Below are 21,992 nucleotides of genomic sequence, written 5' to 3' on the forward strand. Positions count from 1 at the left end.
AAATGGACAGTGAACTCATGAACACTACTTCACTACTGCTTTAATTTCTGTTTTTGCACAACTTATTTAATTATTTAATATGCACCTCTATACTTACAGTAATTCAGTTTTTTTTCCTTTATCTACCATGTATTGCAGTGTACTGCGGCCACAAAGCTAACAAATCTCATGACATATGCCGGTGATATTAAACCTGATTGTGATTCATTTATGAGATTGCAGGCATGGAAGAAGAATGGAATAGAAACATGAAATAGAAACAATGAAATAGAATCTTGTGTTGGAAAGGCAAAAGATAATCCACAGGAACTGAGGAGATAGCTTTTTTTTAATCTAATGCAACACATACAAAATGCTGGAAGAACTTAACAGGTCAGGCAGCATCTACGGAAATGAATTAACAGTCGATATTTCAGGCTGAGACCCTTGTTCAGGACAGCAAAGGAAGGGGGAAGACACCAGAATAAAAAAAGTAGAGGGAGAAAGGAGCATAGCTGGAAATAGAAAAGGCTTGTCAGAAGGGCAGATTAAAAAAAAGCTATCTCCTCAGATAATTGTGGGGGATTTTAACATGCGAGTAGATTGGAAAAATCAGGTCGGCACTGGATCTCAAGAGAGTGAATTTGTAGAATGTCTGCGAGATGGCTTTTTAGAACAGATTGTTGTTGAGCCCAGTAGGGGATCGGCTGTACTGGATTGGGTATTGTGTAATGAACCAGAGGTTATTAGAGAGATGGAGGTGAAGGAACCCTTAGGAGGCAGTGATCATAACATGATTGAGTTCACTGTGAAATTAGAAAAAGAGAAGCAGAAATCTGATGTGTCAGTGTTTCAGTGGAGTAAAGGAAACTACAGTGGCATGAGAGAGGAACTGGCCAAAGTTGACTGGAAAGAGACACTGGCGGGAAAGACGGCAGAGCAGCAGTGGCTGGAGTTTATGCGAGAAATGAGGAATGTGCAAGACAGGTATATTCCAAAAAAGAAGAAATTTTCGAGTGGAATAAGGATGCAACCGTGGTTGACAAGAGAAGTCAAAGCCAAAGTTAAAGCTAAGGAGAGGGCATACAAGGAAGCAAAAATTAGTGGGAAGACAGAGGATTGAGAAGTCTTTAAAACCTTACAAAAGGAAACCAAGAAGGTCATTAAGAGAGAAAAGATTAACTATGAAAGGAAACTAGCAAATAATATCAAAGAGGATACTAAAAGCTTTTTCAAGTATATAGAGAGTAAACGACAGGTGAGAGTAGATATAGGACCGATAGAAAATGATACTGGAGAAACTGTAATGGGAGATGAGGAGATGGCAGAGGAACTGAACAAGTATTTTGCATCAGTCTTCACTGAGGAAGACAGCAGGATACCGGACACTCAAGGGTGGCAGGGAAGAGAAGTGTGCGCAGTCACAATTACGACAGAGAAAGTACTCAGGAAGCTGAATAGGCTAAAGGTCGATATATCTCCTGGACCAGATGGAATGCACCCTCGTGTTCTGAAGGAAGTAGCTGTGGAGATTGCGGAGGCATTAGCGATGATCTTTCAAAAGTCGATAGATTCTGGCATGGTTCCGGAAGACTGGAAGATTGCAAATGCCACTCCACTATTTAAGAAGGGGGCAAGGAAGCAAAAAGGAAATTATAGACCTGTTAGCTTGACGTCAGTGGTTGGGAAGTTGTTGGAATCGATTGTCAAGGATGAGGTTACAGAGTACCTGGAGGCATATGACAAGATAGGCAGAACTCAGCATGGATTCCTTAAAGGAAAATCCTGCCTGACAAACCTATTACAATTTTTTGAGGAAATTACCAGTAGGCTAGACAAGGGAGATGCAGTGGATGTTGTATATTTGGATTTTCAGAAGGCCTTTGACAAGGTGCCACACATGAGGCTGCTTAACAAGATAAGAGCCCATGGAATTACAGGAAAGTTACATACGTGGATAGAGCGTTGGCTGATTGGCAGGAAACAGAGAGTGGGAATAAAGGGATCCTATTCTCGTTGGCTGCCGGTTACCAGTGGTGTTTCACAGGGATCAGTGTTGGGGCCGCTTCTTTTTACATTGTACATAAATGATTTGGATTATGGAATAGGTGGCTTTGTGGCTAAGTTTGCTGACGATACGAAGATAGGTGGAGGGGCCGGTAGTGCTGAGGAAACGGAGAGTCTGCAGAGAGACTTGGATAGATTGGAAGAATGGGCAGAGAAGTGGCAAATGAAGTACAATGTTGGAAAGTGTATGGTTATGCACTTTGGCAGAAAAAATAAACGGGCAGACTATTATTTAAATGGGGAAAGAATTCAAAGTTCTGAGATGCAACGGGACTTGGGAGTCCTTGTACAGGATTCCCTTAAAGTTAACCTCCAGGTTGAGTCGGTAGTGAAGAAGGCGAATGCAATGTTGGCATTCATTTCTAGAGGAATAGAGTATAGGAGCAGGGATGTGATGTTGAGGCTCTATAAGGTGCTGGTGAGACCTCACTTGGAGTACTGTGGGCATTTTTGGTCTCCTTATTTAAGAAAGGATGTGCTGACGTTGGAGAGGGTACAGAGAAGATTCACTAGAATGAGAGGGTTAACATATGAGGAACGTTTGTCCGCTCTTGGACTGTATTCCTTGGAGTTTAGAAGAATGAGGGGAGACCTCATAGAAACATTTCGAATGTTAAAAGGCATGGACAGAGTTGATGTGGCAAAGTTGTTTCCCATGATGGGGGAGTCTAGTATGAGAGGGCATGACTTCAGGATTGAAGGGTGCCCTTTCAGAACAGATATGCGAAAAATTTTTTTTAGTCAGAGGGTGGTGAATCTATGGAATTTGTTGCCACCGGCAGCAGTGGAGGCCAAGTCATTGGGTGTATTTAAGGCAGAGATTGATAGGTATCTGAGTAGCCAGGGCATCAAAGGTTATGGTGAGAAGGCGGGGCAGTGGGACTAAGTAGGATAAAATGGATCAGCTCATGATAAAATGGCGGAGCAGACTCGATGGGCCGAATGGCCTACTTCTGCTCCTTTGTCTTATGGTCTTAGGGTCTTATGGTGATAGTTGAAGCCAGCTGAGTAGGAAAGGTAATGAGCTGGAGAGGACGGAATCTGACAGGAGAGGAGAATGGACCATAAGTGAGAAGGAAGGAGGAGGGAACCTAGGAGAGGTGATCAGCAGTTGAGAAGATGTAAGAGGCCAGAGTGGGAAATGGAAGAAATGGGGAGGGGGGGAGGGAAAAAATTACTGAAAGGAAAAATCGATATTTATGCCATCAGGTAGAGGCTACCTAGACAAAATCTGTTGCTCCTCCACCATGAGGCTGGCATCATAGTGACACAAGAGGAGGCAATGGACCCCTGAAATAAATTCACCTGAAATAAATTCACCAAGTTGCTTTATTGCTAATAAAATGAAGAAGGTGTGATGGATGCGGACAATGAAAATCAATTGCTCAATTAAGGTGAGGTGGTGTTCTGAATCGTGCTAAAAGGTGACTGGCTTTCCTTTTTTACTATTTCTTCCTCTTCTTCACCCCTTGCTTCTCAGTCTGCTGTGAAATCCCTGAGAAGGACAAGGACCACTTAATGTCCAGGTGGTGAAGTTAAGCAATAATGAAGATGGTGTGATGGACCCATCCTGGAGTGTTTTGGAGTGCATTGTTGGGCCAGTAGCAAAAACAAATATGCTGGAAGAATGCAACATGAAAAGAGAAAACGGTTAATATTTCAGGTCGTGGACCCTTCAACAAAACTGATAAAGAGAAAAATAACATTACTCTAAGTGGCAGAGTAGGTGGGGGATGGCGATGCTTCATCAAATAGAAAGATTGAAAATACTGAGGGTGAACAGTGTGAAAGGGACTGATTGAAATCCAGTCAAGGAAAGGAAGAGACAAGGACTATTGTAATGTATGGATCTATTTTGTTCTAGCGCAATGACTCCCCTTAGCACTGATTATTGACTAATAGCTACACATATGCATTGATTTGTTCTCTCTCTCTCTCTGCAATGTGAATATTCCAGTTAAAGCCACCTCCACGTGTGTGCCCTTATTTAATTGATATGTAGTTGCACAGACACAACAAATTGGCGATGAGTACAAACCTGAACGTCCATGAATATCAGCAACTGCACTGACAGATATGGGATGACAGACTTCAGAGGGAAGAGGGGAGACAGCGAGAGAAAAGAGTGAATTAGTACGGATCCGTCACGGACATTAACAAAAGGACGTGTGAGTAACTGCATAGTACACAGTGAAAGACACACAACTAGCAAAGCTAAAGTGAAAATAATGTGATAATGGCCTTACGGTAGTTGGGAAAGTTGATGAATTTGATAGTGCTAATGAGGACTGGGAATCGTTTAATGAGAGGGTTCAACTGTATTGTAACATGAACAAAGTGGATGAGGAAGAGAAAGTATCATCGCTTCTTAGCTTAATGGGTGCTTAAATGTACAAGCTCTTACACAACTTAGTAACTCCTGAAAAGCCAGCAAGCAAGACATTCAATGAAATTGTTGCAATTTTACAAAATCACTTGAGCCCTAAACCACTAGTAATAGCTGAGAGATTTAGACTTTAACAAAAGGAACCAGTCAAATGGTGAAAGCATTTCTGTATACATTGCAGAACTGCACAAACTGTCCCAATACTGCAACTTTAGAGATGGACTTTCTGATGCATTGAGAGACAGCTTATATGTGGCTTGCATAGTCAAAGCACTCAAAAGAGATTACCGTCAGAAAGCCACCTAAGCTTAGAACGGGCATTGACTATTGCCATATTTTTAAAGACCTCAGCAAAGGATGCAGCAGAACTACGGAACAAGCATTTAGAATATGAAACATACACAATATTCCTGAATGGTGCATAAAGCCAAAAATGTTATTGATGTGGCATATCCTCCCATGATGCAGATGACTGTTGCTTCAAAGAAACAGTTTGCAGAAAGTGTTACAGCTACGGCAACTTAGAGTAAGTGTACAAGCCAGATAAGAAGTACTACCAAAGAGAAAACCACACAGAGTGAAACGTTTCAAACACAAAACTAAGCAAATGCATAGTGTGACTGATTGTGAAACTGAATCAGATAACAAAGAGTCTGACAAAAGTGAGCTGTCATGCCTAGAACTGTTTAGTCTTACTGAAGCAAATCACAAAATCATATGGATCACAATAGATGTGTCTGGTGTAAAACAGCAAACTGGGCTGGATACAGGGTGAGCTTTATTTATAATTTCAGAGGCTGACTACAACAGACTGTTTTCTAAGCTACCATTAGAAAAGACCTCAGTGATGCTAAGGATGTACACAGGCAAGCAAATGTCTCCCAGAGCCAGGCTGAAAGTGAATGTGATGTATGGAGGCCAAATGCAGCATTTAGAGCTTCATGCATTGCAAGGTGGAGGTGAGCACTTTTCAGACGTGAATTGTTGAGAAAAGTCCAAGTAGACTGACACACAATCAAAGCTCTCAACGTGTCACCAATGCGCAACTGCAGCCCAAACAGTAGCACTAACCAGAGACTGTTACAGCTGCTTAAAGCTAATGAGAAGGTGTTAGAGAAGGGTATTGGTAAACTCAAAGGCATGAAGGGCAGAATTGAACTGAATGAAGTAGGACCACCAAGATTCCATAAAGCACATCCAGTGCCTTACGCATTATGTCCTCAAGTGAATGCTGATCCTTGGAGCTTGGAGGCATTTAGTATTCTTTGCAAGATTGTGTGGAATGATTGGGCCATACCCATTGTCCCGGTGATCAAGAATGGAAAGGCCAGAGCTGTTTGCGTACGTGGGGATTTCAAAGTAAGTACCAACACTGTGTTGCGTACAGTGCAGTATCCCCTGCCATGAATAGAAGACATTTTTGCACCTTTGGCAGGCAGGGGGAGGTTTCAAAGATTGACTTGTCCACAAGCCTATCTTGAAATGGAGATTGAGGAGTCAAGCAGGAAGTTCCTCACAATCAACACTCACAAGGAACTGTTCCAGTATAGTCATCTCATCTTTGGCGTCACATCAGCTCCAGTAATTTGGCAAAGAACAATGGACTATATACTTGAAGATTTCCCAGAAACACAATGTTACCTTGATGACCTCATCGTGACCGGCAAGAATGATGAAGTGCATTGAAGTGCATCTAGAACATTGGTAAAGTGCTTACCAGGTGGAGTGAGTATGGTCTGTGTGCAAAGAGAGAGAGATATGAGTTTTTCAAGAATGAAATCTCATGTTTTGTATATGGCATTGACAAGCATTGCTTACAAATGTCACAGGAATAGATTGAAGCAGTGCTACCAGCACCCGAACCAGAAAATGTGTCACAACTCAGATTATACCTGAGCCTGGTAAACTATTATCACCGGTCTCTCCTGAACGTTGCTACAGTGCAGCATCTCTTGAACACACTGTTGCAGAGAAGATCGAAGTGGGAATGTTCAGAAAGACGTGAAAGAGCATTCAAGGACACAAAGAGACTATGTAATAACATCAGATGAACAGCTCTCCCATTATGACCCAACTCTGCCCATTGCACTGGTGTGTGATATGCCCCTTACAGCCGTTTTGTCACACACTGGTGGATGATGGATCTGAACGCCTGATTACATTTGCTTCAAGTTCACTGCCAAGTGCAGAACACAACTATCCGCAGATCAACCGAGAGGCCCTTAGTCTAGTATGGGGAGTAAGGAAGTTCCAACACCGCATCAATGACAAAACCTTTCTCTAGTGACAGACCACCGGCCCCCAGTGTCCATTTTCAATCCCAGCAACACACAGAAAATGTTGGAGGAACTCAGCATCAATGGTAAAGACTACAGTCAATATTTCGGGTCAAGGCCCTTCAGCAGGACTGGAGAAAAAAAGATGAGGACTCAATGTTAGAATGTTGGGGGAGGAGAGGAAGGAACACGGGGTGAAAGGTGAAACTAGGAGGGGGAGGGGTGAAGCTGGGAAGTTGATTGGTGATACAGGGCTGGAGAAGGGGCAGTCTATAAGAAGAGGACAAAGGTCATGGAAGAAAGAAAAGGGGGAGGAGTGGAAAGAGCACCAGAGGAAGGTGATGGGCAGGCAAGGAGATAAGGTGAGCGAGGGAAAAGGGGATGGGGAATGCTTAGTGGGGGAGCATTATTGGAAGTTTGAGAATTCAAACATTCATGCCAGCAGGTTGGGGACTACCCAAACAGAACTCCAGTAATGCCCCCCCCTTTCACCATTCCCAATCCCCTTTTCCCTCGCTCATCTTATCCTCTTGCCTGCTCATCACCACCGTCTGGTGGTCCTCCCCTTTTTCTTTCTTCCATGGCCTTCTGTCCTCTCCTAATAGATTCCCCCTTCTCCACCCCTTTACTTCACCCTTCTCCCCCTCCAGGTTTTACCTATCACCCTGTGTTTCTCCCTCTCCTCCTCCCACCTTCTAACTCTGACTCCTCATCTTTTTTCCTCCAATCCTGCTGAAGGGTCTCAGCCCGAAATGTCAACCGAACTCTTTTCCATAGATATTGCCTGGCCTGCTGAGTTCATGCAGTATTTTATGCGTGTTGCTTGGGTTTTCAGCATCTGCAAATTTTCTCCTGTTTGTGAAGGGAATGCCAGTAATGTCTGCTACCTGGTAGCAATGTTGAGCACTTTTCCTACAAACCCACTTCTATGATATAGAATTCAAGGGTACCAAAAACACAGCAACACTGTTGGCTTGCCATGTCTTGCACCGTTTGCAACTGAAGAAGAGAAGTCTTCATTCTGTGACCCAGCAGAGGTGTTCCACACAGCATTGGCAGGCCAGTTGCTGGTAACAAATTCTGAAGTACAAAGAGAAACAAGGAAAGGCCTGACATTGTCAGAAGTCTATGACATCACCATGCAAGGATGGCCAGCTTATGGTAACCCTATGTTTCCAGAGTTCTCAGTGAGACAAAACCAGCTGTTTGAATGTCAAAGAATGCCGATGTGTGGATCTTGCATTGTGGTTCCCCCTAAACTGTGCACCAAAGTGTTCGAGAATCTGCATGAAGGACTCCTGGGTACAGTCAAGATGAAGAGTTTCACCCGGAGCTATGCTTGGTGGCCTGGACTATATAGACAGATTTAAGGCTTGACCAAAATCTGTTTGGGATGCCACACTGTTCAAAATGCACCCCACAGGCACCATTACACCTGTGGGAGTAGCCATCTTCACCATGGCAAAGAGTACATATTGATTTGCTGGGTCATTCATGAACTCTGTGCTTCTGATTGCTGTGGACGCTCATTCGAAGTGGCCTGAGGTCATACTGGTGAAGTCGACCACCTCAGCAAAGACTGTCTCTGCTCTGAGGACTATCTTCGAGAACAAATTTTGAGTGATAATGGACCACAATACATGTCAGAAGAGTTCAGACTATTCATGAAGAAAAATGTCATCAAACATTTCAAGTCATCTCCTCTTCACCCAACAATGAATGGATTAGCTGAAAAGTTTATCCAAACCTTCAAGAAGTCCATTAAAAACAAAGAGGACATTTCTCTACAGCACAATGTGGACAATTCCTATTTGTGTATTGGAACTCTGTGCGATGACAAATCAAACACCTACAATGCTGTTCATGAGCAGGAATCTGAGATTACACATAGACCTCCAGAAACCAGATCTATGGAGGGAAGTACAGAATAAACAGTTCAGCCAGTAGCTAATTAAATCAGCAAGAAGACGCAACAGGAAATCCTAGTGCGTGAGACCTGAGAGAACAATTGGACACATGGTAGAATAGCTCCAAAGACTGGACCACTGATGTACACCGTGGTTGTTGGTGATCATACATGGAGACATCATGTGAACCAGATACTGGATGCTTAGTCAAAGTATACACCTGAGTCAACTGCACCCAACAAGATGGACACCTTACAGCCACCGGACTTACCTCTCAGTGATGATCATGTCACTGACAGCAGTGTGACACCTGCATCAGAGAAATTTGTCTTTGACAAGACAACTGCCAAACCTGATGCCAATTCATAGGTCCAGAGGCGATATCCTAAAAGAAACAGAGCAGCACCCAAAAGACTGAATATTTAGAATAGAGAAGTAAGTTATGGACTGTTATTGTGAAAGCATATTTATTTGAATATGGGCTGTTAAAGGGAAATTAAGTGTCTTGTTACATATGCAGTTTTATGTTACATTAATTTAAAGGGGGAGGACATGTAATGTATGGATCTATTTCTCCTTAACAAAATGACTCCCCTTAGCCCTGATTATTGACTGATAATTATGCATGCACATCGATCTGTTGTCTATGCATGCACATTGATGCATTCTCTCTCTCACTGAAATGTGAATATTCCAGATAAAGCCATCTCTACATGCGTGTCTTTATTTAATTGATATGTAGTTGCCTGGATATGAAATTGCCTTTTGATAAATAGAGATTGATATTGTCACTCTTGTCTGGAGAGGTGCAAAACAAATATTGCATCGGTGACCTTAACTACCAATAGATGTGATTATATAGCTACCATTTTCTGTACAGTTAGTGACTGCAGAATATCTTAATTTCCATAAGTCATTGTCATCAGAAAAGACAGATTGGTATTTCATCCCTAAATTCTTATAAACTAATTAGCAATGAAAATTATATGTTGGTCTTTTTTGCAATATGTAAGACCATAAGACATAGGAGCAGAATGACGCCACTCGGCCTATCACCTCCACTACGCCATTTCATCTTGGCTGATTCATTATCCCTTTCAACCCTATTCTCTTGCCTTATCCCCATTGCCTTTGACACCCTGACTAACCAAAAACCTATCAACCTCTCCTTTAAATATACTCAATGACTTGACCTCCACAGCTGTGTGTGGTACAGATTCCACAGATTCCTTCTCATCTCTGTGCTAAATGAATGTCCCTCTATTCTGCTGTTGGCTTCTCCAGTTCTGAAGAAACATACTCTGCACATCCACTTTGTCCGGATCATTCAATATTTAATAGGTTTCAATGAGACCCCCACTCATTTTAATAAACTCCAGTGGCACAGACCCAGAGCCTTCAACCACGCCTCATACGTTAACTCTTTCATTGCCAAAATCATTCTTGTTAACCTCCTCTGGAACCTCTCCACTGCCAACACATTCTTTCTTAGATAAGGGGCCCAAAACAGCTCACAGCACTTCAAAAGCAGTCTGACCAATGCCTTATAAAGCTGCAGCATCACATCCTTGCTGTTCTACTCTAGTCCTCTTGAATTGAATGCTAACATTGCATTTGCCTTCTCACTGCTGACTCAGCCTGCAAGTCAACCTTTATAGAATGCTGCATGAGGACTCCCAAGTTCCTTTGCACCTCAGATTTTTGAAGTCTCTCCCCATTTAGAAAATAGTCTACACATTGATTCCTCCTATCAAAGTGCATGACCATACACTTCCCGACAGTATATTCCATCTGTCACTTCTTTGCCCATTCTCCCAATCTGTCCAAGTCCTTCTGCAAACTCCCTGCTTCCTCAATGCTACCTGCCCCTTTACGTGTCTTCGTATCATCTGTAAACTTGGCCACAAAGCCATGAATTCCGTCATCCAAATTGTAGACGTATGACATGAAAAGAAGCGGTCCCAAAATCGACCACTGCGGAGCTCCATTTGTGACCAGCAGCCAGCCAGAATAGGCCTTCTTTATTCCAAAACTCACTCCTGTCAATCAGCCAATCTTTTATCCATGCTTTTATTTTTCCTGTAATACGATGGGCTCTTATCTGTTAAGCAACTTTATGTGTGGCACCTTGTCAAAGGCTTTCTGAAAATCCAAGAACCTACATCATTGACTCTCCTTTATCTAACCTGCCTGTTATTTCCTCAAAGAATTCCAACAGATTTGTCAGGCAAGATTTTCCCTTAAGGAAACTATGTTGACTTTCCAACAAAGGGACACCAGATCATCATTTTCTAAAAGTTTTGAAGATTGAGAGGCAGCCTTATTGAAACATACAAAATTCTTATCAGCTTGACAAGGTAGAAGTAGGTTTGATACTTAACCTTGCTAGAATGTCTTCAACCAAGTGTTACAGTTTCAAAGTAATGGATTAACCATTCAGTATAGAGTTAAAAAGAATTTCCTCAGTTTGAGTCTTTGGAATTCTCTGACCAAGTGAGTTGTGAGGGCTGGGTCACTGCGGATTCAAAACAGAGATCAATACATTTTTGGTTATTAAAAGAATCAAGAGTATGAGGTTACTATAGGAAAATGGCAATGGGGTAAAAGATGGGCTGTGTTCCTATTGAATGGAAAAGAAGCGATGAGAGGAAAATAGCTTATTCCTGCTAGGATTTCTTATGGTCCTGCATTCTTCCATAGGCTCCTTCCCATTGCCTATCCTCCTCTTCACTTTCTTTTTCCTTGTCCTCCTCTCCTAAACCTCTTCCAGTAGTTAAGTAACAGTTGTCTGATGTGTGGATAACTTACGTTATTATCTGAATCATTGCAATGTGATTTAGGATTTCAGTATTTCATGAGGGTTGCTTTAATCAACGTCTCATCAAGATCATTCTGTCACTTATATGTAAAGCATGGAATTTCAAGTTACCCATTTGTCTAACTGCACAATTTTGAATCAAGTGAAGCAAATTGGTAAAGCTATGTATTGTATTGGTGTGATCACAGGCTTTTAAAAGCTTTGAATTCATTCCTTTGTGCTTAAAACAATTCTATTCTGGCTTAGGTCTTACTTGTAAAATCAGTGCAACATTTTGCAAAGTGTCATTTTACTTATTTCTGCTCATTTTTTAGTATACAAATAAATGTAAATTCTGGCATTAACTAAGGTTAGCGATAGGTTTATGTTACAGAACATTTGAACTGTAATCACAGATTAGTCATGGCATATTGGCTGAAAATGAAGAACTGGACAAGGACGAGTAAGGTCTTGGAAAATAATACACATTATTTTCTTCAAAAATGCATTATCTTTATGAAACAGTTACTCTAAGTTGTTTTTCCAATTCTTAGTACTTTTAATCTATTAGTATACAGTATAACACAGCTACGTTCAAGAGACATATAGACAGACACTTACACAGAGTGCTGTACAGTACTGTGATTCTATCTCTAAAAAAGTAAATCTCTACTTTCATGTAAGTTTATCTCAGATTATAAAAAGGATACTTTTGTGCTGACATCTTCTGGTTGACTCATTTTGTTGGTGTCAGCATCAAGAGTTGCAACAGTTCCCATTAAGTAAGGTAGTTGAATATAGAAAATTACTGAAGTTAAAAATATATGTTTCCATATTACGTTATTTGTGATCATTATGCCCTCTGTGACTAAATCCCAGCCTTAACCAATATAATTGGAGAGAATTTTGAAGTGTGTCTTTAAAAAAAAATCTGGTCTTCAAACAGTAATACAATGTATTTGACATGGGAACCACGTACATTTTGCAGAAGGTGGGTTTATCAGAAAAAAACCTATTTTAGTCACAGTGTCCATTCACATACCTGAGATACAGAATTGTACTCAAAAGCTTTTAAAAATTTCTGTAACTGTCTTTGTGTTGAACAGTATCATTTATTTTTAGAGACTATTCAAAGACAAGCAATGAGGGCAGCTAACTGGAACTCCCATAGTCATTTATTCACTTATTAATTCACGGGGTGGAGACGGAAGGTGAATGAAGCTAATTTTGTGAATGAGGCACCTTAAAACAATAACACCCAGTCTCTTGCAGAAAACATATCTTCTTACAAAAGATTGTGAAAACTGACATGATGCTTAATGCATTTTATATTGACGCTTTAGCCATTTTTATTCTACTGGTTATTTTAATTTTTATCAAATTGTGGCAAAAAAAAGCCTCAGTCAATACTTCTAGACGGTATGTAAATGGATGATGGGATATTAGCTCAGAATGAATGAAAAATTAGCTAAGGGAGAGTAAATTCACATAAATTTATCATAATGATTAATTTGAAGCTTGGCTGTTTTGTGGTAGGACTAATTTTGAATAAATGAGCCCAAGATTTCAATATTAATAGTTTGTAATAGGTATTAAAATAGTTTCAAGATTGATAGTTTTAAGATGTGTAAGTGCTCCTCTAACAGCTTACACATCTTTTATGACCAACTTCTTCTACCTTGCTGTATATATCTGAGAACTGAACCTCGGGATGAGTTAGTCTTTGAAGTTGACTGTTGCATCTTCATCTCTGGGAAGGAAATAATACTTAAATATTAAGTTCATCTAAAGTTCCTATAGACTGATATTCTCTTTGTTAGGCCACTCATGGCAAGTCAATCCTTGCTGTTTCCAATTTTTGACTTTGGATTTTGCGCAATGTGTGTTCCTTTGGAAAGGATCCTTGATAACAATTGCTTGGAGTATAGAAAGCTAAATCTGAACATCAGCTTTCTCCGAGTAATATCTTACAACAAGGTTTGGAAGTGAAGTTTTGGAAATCAATTTATTGGCTAGATTCCCACATTTAGCGTGGAAGGAAATTAACAAACTTCGTCTAACTCAATTTCCACAAATCCTGGAAAAAGGTCAACACCAAAGTCAAGGTTATTGTCATATGCACCAGTACCTGCATGACAGGTGTAATGTAAAGCTTACCTGCAGCAACATCACTTGCACATAATATCATATAAAGAGCACTCAAAAGAAAAGGAATTGTAAATTAAATGTAAATGATACATAGTTTTTACAAGAACTGACAAAATTGAAACAAAACAAACCAAATACTGCAAAGTGATCAAAGTGGTCATACTGGTGTTATACTGAGGTAGTGTTTAGGTTATGCCAGATGGCTCAAAAGGAAAGCAGCTGTTCCTGAACTTGGCGGTGTGAAACTTCAGGGCTCTGTACCTCCAGCCTGATGGTAGGGGCAGAGAATGATGTGGCCTGGATAGTGGGGGTCTTTGATGATGAATGTTGCATCCTTGAAGAAGCATCTTCAGTAAATATTGCTGATGTTAGGGACAGGTGTTCCAGTGGTGTATTGAGCTGAATCCATGACTCACTGCAGCTTCTTGCATTCCTGGTGGAGGTGGTAGAGGCGGAAACAATAGGGTCTTTTGAGAGACTCCTGGATGGCCACATGAAACTTAGAAAAACAGAGGACTAAGGGTAAAGCCTAGGTAGTTCTAAGGTAGGGACATGTTCAGCACAGCTTTGTGGGCCAAAGGGCCAGTATTGTGCTGTATGTTTTTCTCTTTTTCTATTTCCTGCACATTGAGGTTGATGTAGCAGACAATATTGCAGCCAGTCAGAATCTTTTCATTAGTACACCTGTAGACATTTCTTTAAATGTTCTAATAAAAAATGCGTGAATGGGTAGAATTGTTGTTCATTCCACAAAATATCAACTTTTCCGATTCAATTTGACCGTAACATTGTTCTCTGCAATGTGTGGATAGCAATAACACCAAAGTTTTTTATTTTATCAATGGATGATTTCCAAGCCAAAAACTGACAATGAATAGTTCTTCATTTGCCTGTTAACATCAAAAAAGATGTGGCCTGACTAGACAGCTATATCCATATCTACAGTGCCTATAAAAAGTATTCACCACCCTTGGAAGTTTTCATGTATTATTGTTTTACAACATGGAATCACAATGGATTTAATTTGACATTGTTGACACTATCAACAGAAAAAGTCTCTTTCGTGTCAAAGTGGAAACTGATCTCTACAGAGTATTCTAAATTAATTACAAATATAAAACACAAAATAATTGATTGCATAAGTATTCACCTCTTCAAGTCAGTATTTAATAGATGCCCCTTTGGCAGCAATTAGAGCCTTGAGTCTGTGTGGATAGGTCTCTATCAGCTTTGCACATCTGGGCACTGCAATTTTTTTCCCCATTCTTCTTTACAAACTGCCAAATCTCTGTCAAATTACATGGGGATCATGAGTGAACGACCCTTTTCAAGTCCGGTCACAAATTCTCAAGTCAGGTCTGGACTCTGACTTGGCCACTCCAGGACATTAACTTTGTTGTTTTTAAGCCATTCCTGTGTTGCTTTGGCTTTATACGTGGGTCATTTCTTGCTGGAAGACAAATCCTCTCCCAAGTCGCAGTTTTCTTGCAGACTGCATCAAGTTTTCATCCAGTATTTCCTTGTATTTTCCTACATTAATTTTACCCTCTACCTTCACAAGCCTTCCAGGGCCTGCTGTAGTGAAACATCCCCACAGCTGTGATGTAGCCTGCACCATGTTTCGCGGTGGGGATGGTTTGTTTTTGATGATGGGTGGTGTTTGCCTTATGCCAAAAATAGCATTTAGTCTGAATACCAAAAAGCTCAATTTTGGTTTCATCGACCATAGAACCTTCTTCCATCTGACTTCAGAGCCTCCTGGCAAACTCCAGCCAAGACTTCATGTGGTTGCAATTGATGAACTACCCAGGCAACAGGTGTTGTATGCATAGTCCTTCCCATCGCAGCCACTGAAGCTTGTAGCTCTTCCAGAGTTGTCATGGATCTCTTGGTGGCCTCCCTCACTAGTCCCCTTCTTGCATGGTCACTCAGTTTTTGAGGACAGCCTGCTCTAGGCAGATTTGCAGGTGTGCCATATTTTTTCCATTTCTTGATAATTGACAATTGTATTCCAAGGGATATTCAGTGACTTGCTAATTTTCTTGTATCCATCTCCTGACTTGTGCTTTTCAATAACCTTTACGTAGAATTGCTTGGAGTGTTCTTTTGTTCTGTTTTCACTTTGACATGAAAGAGTTTTTTTTGTTGATCAGTGTCAAAAAAGCCAAATTAAATCCTCTGTGATTCATGTGTAAACCAATAAATCATGAATACTTCCAAAGGAGGGGGGGTGAATACCTTTTATAGGCATTTTATAGGCATGTATTTGTGCATCTATATTATAGCATGGTACCATGAAGATGTCAACTTTAGCTACAATGGTAATTATCCTTTAAACATGAGTATCATTGGATCTAAAGCACTTTAAACCATCCCTTGATGTGAATACCACAAAATTAATGAAATACTTTTCTTTGGCTGTCATTTCTCAGAATCATAGTGCAATTGTTATCTAATCTAATTGTGTGTTAATCTATTCAGTGACAAATTGTCATCACAATCTAATTGTGTATTAGTCTATTCAGTGACATGTATAGATAAAGATGAGCTAATGGTTTAAAACTTCTGTAAACTGCAAACTAAATTATGTTGTAGGATAATTGTGACCTCCTCATGTTGCTACCAGTCATATCCAAAGTTTAGATCCAGCTTGGAGAATGCATGCATTTCGCTTAATTCCATGATTTGGGCATCATCTTGATCACAATAAATTTGCTTTCTTTGCTACTTGCTTTTCAGCAGAAGGTTGGATATCATGAGTATGAAAGATGATACTTAAAAAGTCTCAGGAAGCACAGTATTAGTCAATTAGAATCTTCAATGATCTTCCAGCGTCCTTAGGTTTGCTTCAAGTTTGTGAGAACTTGCTACACTGAAATTGATTGAGGTATTTCCTGCATTATAACAGTCCCAACCCGTCACAATTTCAAATAGTCTGTTAGGAGATTAGGAACATCTTGACATTGTTAAAGCCATACAAGTGTTTCAGGCTTTATAGTTTCCCTTGTATGAACATAGATCACCATGCTTCCATTCGTATTACTTGTAAAGATCTATATTTGAATGACTGAGAACGTAAAGCAAAGTGACTTGCATCCTACATGTATCAGTGCTTTTGTTGGGCTCTGGTCGCCTCAGAGTATTCCAGATAAGCATCTGATGCTAGTCTCACCCACATCCACACGAAACTTAGTATTTCTCAGCCTGGGACTGGGACTTGAAATGATAACTTCCCATTGCTATACCCATTTCAATGAGGATTATCAGCCTGTGGTTTGGGAGGCACAGGTAAAATAAATTTGTTTATCAATTATTTTACTTTGAAATGAAAATATTAAAATAAGTGTTTTTAACATTGACGTTTTTTTTATTTTTCATGTTTAATAACTTGTTTTATTCAATAAGTTGCATCATTTTCATAGTTTGTCAAGACTTTTAAAAGCGTATAATGTTAATTACCAGTTTTAATTGCAGCTAAAGCCCGTAGTTTAGTTAACTGTCAAAATCTGTCAGGGATTACCAGTGATAATGTCACAGTGCAACATTGCCTGAGGAGCAGTCACCTCTAAGACTGCTTCCTCTGACTTCAGGGTACAGTGGGTCAGTGAGATCAGATGTCTACGACCAGCCCAGAGGACAGATGGATATCCCTGTTAGAGGTGATGGGCAGTGTGCCAGGTTCCGGATAATCTGGCTCAATTTAAGCAATATCCTGCACTGACTAAGAGGGATGCCAACAAGTTCAGCTGTGAAATCCCATTTCTGTGCAATATGGGAACAACCTTTCCCACTGCTAGTTAGAAACGCCTTACATCTGTTTCATACCCCCCAAAAATAGATGTAACATTTATCTAATTCCAGTTTTAGTAATTTGCTTTTATTAATTCTGAATATTGTCAAAATAAATGCAAATCTAAATATAAAACTCAAATTCATTTCTATCTATTTGAGTTACCATTGTAGTTTTTAAAAATTCCTATACCCTTTTTAAAGAAAACACCTTCAATTTGAAGCCCACTTGAGTATATTTGTAATTACTTCTGGCTCAAAGTTCATTAAACGTCATTCTAAGAAGTTGGCACAAAGTATATTTTTCACAAGAAGTTTGAACATTGCCAAAACTTTATGGACTGGAAGTTGGAAGTAATGCTAAAATTCCTTTAGGTGAATTTGAGATTAAGAGGATAACATTTAGTTTCTCCCTTCGTTGTCTCTGTTGTAAAATAAAATTTACTAGGCATGTTTATTAGTTCCTTTATGTGTATTAAATGCAAAACATAATCAGTTACACAACTTATCTATCATAATATCAATAATAATGTTATGACATCTCATAATAATATGATGTTAAAGCATTAACATCAATGTTCTCTGTTTATTTTCATAATTGTCAAAATATATGTACATTTTAACACATTATTATAATCATCAAATTAAGTGAAAATAATGTAGCAATTAGAAGTAGTTTTTGAATACAGAATACAGAATTATTTAAGTAAAAGCCAAATAAAAACCGTTATTGTCATTGAACTTAAATTATTAAGTCACAAGAAAGGTTAAACCGATGTAATATTATGTAATATATGAAACACATGCATGGAAAATCAGTAAGGAGTATTGTTTAGTGTTGGGCAAGTTCTATTAATCTTGCCTCCATCAGCTGAGGCAGACAAGGAAACTGAGGTCCTATTAACTTTGGTGCATTTTTTCATGCTTGACTGAACCTCTTTAGTTTGGAATAAAACTATCATTTGTCTTTTGGTTGTATATTCAGTCTCATTGTTAATCTTGATAAGTACAGGAATATTGTTGATTTTACTGATTGGATTTATTACCCCAATAAAGTTAGCATCCTAGTATGTAAATCTCTATGATACATTGATGAAAACTGGGGTGAGTTAAAGACATACTCTAACAGTTTTAATAATAAAGGAACATGAGGGATTATATGTAATGTTTGGTGATGTCTGAGACTTCACATCTAAAGTTAATTATGACTCTGTGTTATTAACAATGAACTTATTTTGTGTGCAATAAATATATTCACCATATGACTCTATTTAATAAATATTAATAAGTCTAGTACTTCTGTTACAATGTTGACATTTGGAAATTTAATAGTAATCAGAGGAACATTGTAGTATGTACTGTACTAAAAGGATTCAAATAAAAAGAACATTTCTCAGAGAATTACACCCATCTTAATGTCTATTTCAATTATTAAATGGGAGAGGTTAAGTTTGATACTGGGAATTTCAGGACCTAAGGGAACTTCCTTCACTTGTTATGTTCTGCTGTCTTTCCTTTATGTTGACGTTGGGTTTTGAGAGCCAGTGTGCTGCATCCTACAGAGTTTAGAAAACTACTGTAAGTATTCACCTACTTTAAACTAACTACCTGCAACTGGTTAGCTTACTCCCCGAAGCTCTTGATAATTCCTGATTTGCAATTACGATTGATTTTCCTTCTGTTTCCTTACCCACTCAACTTACTCCTCCAGATATTCCTCTCCTTTCCACACACACACACACACACACACACACACACACATGCATTATAATTCAATTAACTGATAGAATGATGAAGATACATCTTCTGCAATCATTTACTAAGAGTTTTAATTTTACCATAAGAGAAAAGGAGAGCTAATGTGAGGTATTTTCTGATCCTTCCACCAAAATGACAGGACTACTGCCTGCTTACACCACCTAGGCCCTAGATTTCAATGTCACTCCTATGGTCAACTCTAGTACCACACAGTTTATATAGCTGCATTTCATCTCTCATGCCGTAGCATCTACAGCAAGTAGTAAAACATATGAGACTAAGCATATGTTCACCTAAACCAAGCATAAACTTTATCTTGCATTGCTCCATGTATTTGTTAATAATGAAAAAAAAACATATCTTGTCCTGATTCTTATTGATGTGGGTGAAACAATGGAAATGCAATATCAATCTTCAGGTTGAAGGGACTGATTTGGGAACAGAAAGGATTAGATCTTAGAACAAGATGCTATGTAGAATGGCAGCAAGTAGTATGATTGGTGATAAGGGATGAGTCAGCTGTAGTTCTGATCAGAGTTGGGCATTTGTTTTCCCCTACCTTTGTCCAGCTGAACTGATTACAGCAAAAAAGGGAAATTTGAGAGGTGGTGCAGAATAGAGTCACCAGCAGATCTGCCAGGAAACCAGCATAAAATCTGTATGATGTCCTGTTGGCCACTGGATGTTATTTCCTCATTTAGTGAGTGAGAGCCATTCCCGTCCCTTAATATGCTTGGGTCAAATTATAGAATGTTGGTGTGTGTTGTTAATTGAGCCAAGGCAACCTACAATCCTGGTGAACTCCAGAAATCTGTCTTATGGTGTTTCTGACTCTATAAAAGAGGAGATGAACATAGGCTATAAAAATGGTTTAACAATATTATTTTTTACACGCGTACTCAACAGCACCAATTCTCTAATCTCACATAAGTTATCTGCTGCAGTGTAGAATGATCTCATAGTAGTGCTGGATTAGAGACAATGTATGGTCCATGATGCTAGGATTCAACGGGTAATGTAGCTCTGCAATTACTTACCTTTGATGCTGAGCTGCTACTTCAAACAGATTGTCTCTGAGCTGAATCTTCAATGCTCCTGTCCTGAAACGTGTTTGGAGTTTAAAAAAAATAGATTTCTGCAACTTCTCTCCTTCAGCATCATCTCTTTTCAGATGCAGTTCTCTCTACTCTAGTTTAATGCTGTACCATTAACTGCCCCTCCAACTGTGGTGGAAGTCAGCAAACTACATGAATCTTCCCAGAGAAAGTTTGACAATTTTTTTGCAAGTCTGTTAGAGTTGTAAACACTCCCAGAAGCAGTCAAAAGAAAATCTTCACTACTTATTGAAAATGATGACCAGAAACATACCTAACAGCTGTGGAGGATTTTTAAAATAATATTGTAACGGCATCTCTCTCCCATATTCCTTTTGAAAGTACATATGAAGGTTTTACAGTGGGGTTATCCATTGTGATCAAGTACTGAAGCAGCAAATCCTCAGTTATAAATATAGATTGGGCAACAGCTGGCTTTGTGTGGACCTCCGGAATAAATAAAATGTGTGCTTGTCTCAAGATGGCATTCGATCCGAATCCAATAGATGAGTAGTTTCCTCACTGAAACCTCAATTCCCATTTATTTCAGCACAAATTTTAAGTTTGTAAAAGTTAAGACAATCTTTTCATAAATGAATTAAATATAAAAAGTAGCTCACTCCATCGATTTCTCTCAACGGTTCCCTTGACGTTTTGTTTCTCAATTCAAGCATTAAGAATGACTTGTGTTTCTTTGGTATACTATAGATTTTATCTTGTTGGAGCTTAGAGTAAAATGGCACCTTAAATTGTTATGAATTTTCAGTTTGATAGCCAAGGGACATGTAATGCTTGAGTGGAGTACTAAGTGCATCAGATAATTGGAGAAAGTGAAGTTATTTATCAAATAAAAATACCTGAATGGGCCACTTCCTGTCACCAAAACAACTGTAAGAGTAATGATGCCTGCAAATATTAATAATCAATAAGTGCTGCTATATCTGCAAGCGTCAATAGTGCAGGGCGAGGTACAGCTGATTTGTGTAATTCCACTACTGTCTTTACAATATAGATATCATTTTGTTTCTCTCACCTTCGAAGTTCCATAGATGGCTCAAAGTTTTTATATTTTTTCAGCACAAAGTTAATCCAACCATTTCAAGCAACCTGCCAAGTATGACATAATTATTTATTAGTGTCAATCAACCTTGCTAGCACTGAAAATTAGCTCTTGCAAAAATAGCATCTCATACTTCTGGGCATCAATTGTTGCAGATAGAAAACACTCAATTTACTTTTTATACTTATACTTCTTTCTTTTTCTTAATTATCACATGTGAATCCAATTCAATTTATCCTTTGTTTTCTTCCAATACCTGACCTTCCCTTTGAACACACATTCTAATTCAGTCTTCTTTTATGATCCAGTGTCACTTCATTATGTACACCTGTACACATGAACCTTAATGCAACAAATCTAATCAGCACATGTTTAAAAACATGCAGTCATGGTCAAGAGATTCAGTTGTTTATCAGGCTATCTATCAGAATGAGGAAGAAAAGTTGACCATAATCAGATGGGATGATTGAGTATCTCACATCTGCAGATCTCCTGGGATTTTAACAAACAACAGTCTCCAGATTTTACAGAGAATGGTGCGAGAAGCAAAAATATCCCGTGAACAAGTTTTCTGTGGGCAAAAATGCCTTGTGAATGACAGAGGTCAGTGGAGAAAGCCGGACTGGTTCACGCTGATAGAAAGGCACCAATAACTCAAATAGCTATATGTTACTGCAGTGAAGTGCAGAAAAGCATCTCTGAAAACACAATGTATTGAACCTTGAAGTGGG

The 21,992-nt window shown here is 39.2% G+C and overlaps 1 long non-coding RNA gene across 2 annotated transcripts in view; it reads right to left on the minus strand.

Annotated features, from left to right (window-relative positions):
• Window positions 1-21,992, minus strand: part of LOC134348914 (uncharacterized) — a 93,877-nt gene that overhangs the window by 65,525 nt on the left and 6,360 nt on the right. Inside the window, exons 2-3 of one of the 2 annotated variants that reach the window (XR_010018519.1) lie at window positions 21,235-21,308; window positions 20,171-20,207 (exon numbers count right to left, since the gene is read on the minus strand). The exons of the other annotated variant lie outside the window; for it this stretch is intronic. This is a non-coding gene — a long non-coding RNA (uncharacterized LOC134348914). Of the gene's footprint in view, window positions 1-20,170; window positions 20,208-21,234; window positions 21,309-21,992 lie in introns of those variants that run through there. 2 annotated transcript variants of the gene reach the window in all.

Source organism: Mobula hypostoma, chromosome 7 (genome assembly GCF_963921235.1).
Source record: "Mobula hypostoma chromosome 7, sMobHyp1.1, whole genome shotgun sequence".
NCBI classification, from domain to species: domain Eukaryota; kingdom Metazoa; phylum Chordata; class Chondrichthyes; order Myliobatiformes; family Myliobatidae; genus Mobula; species Mobula hypostoma.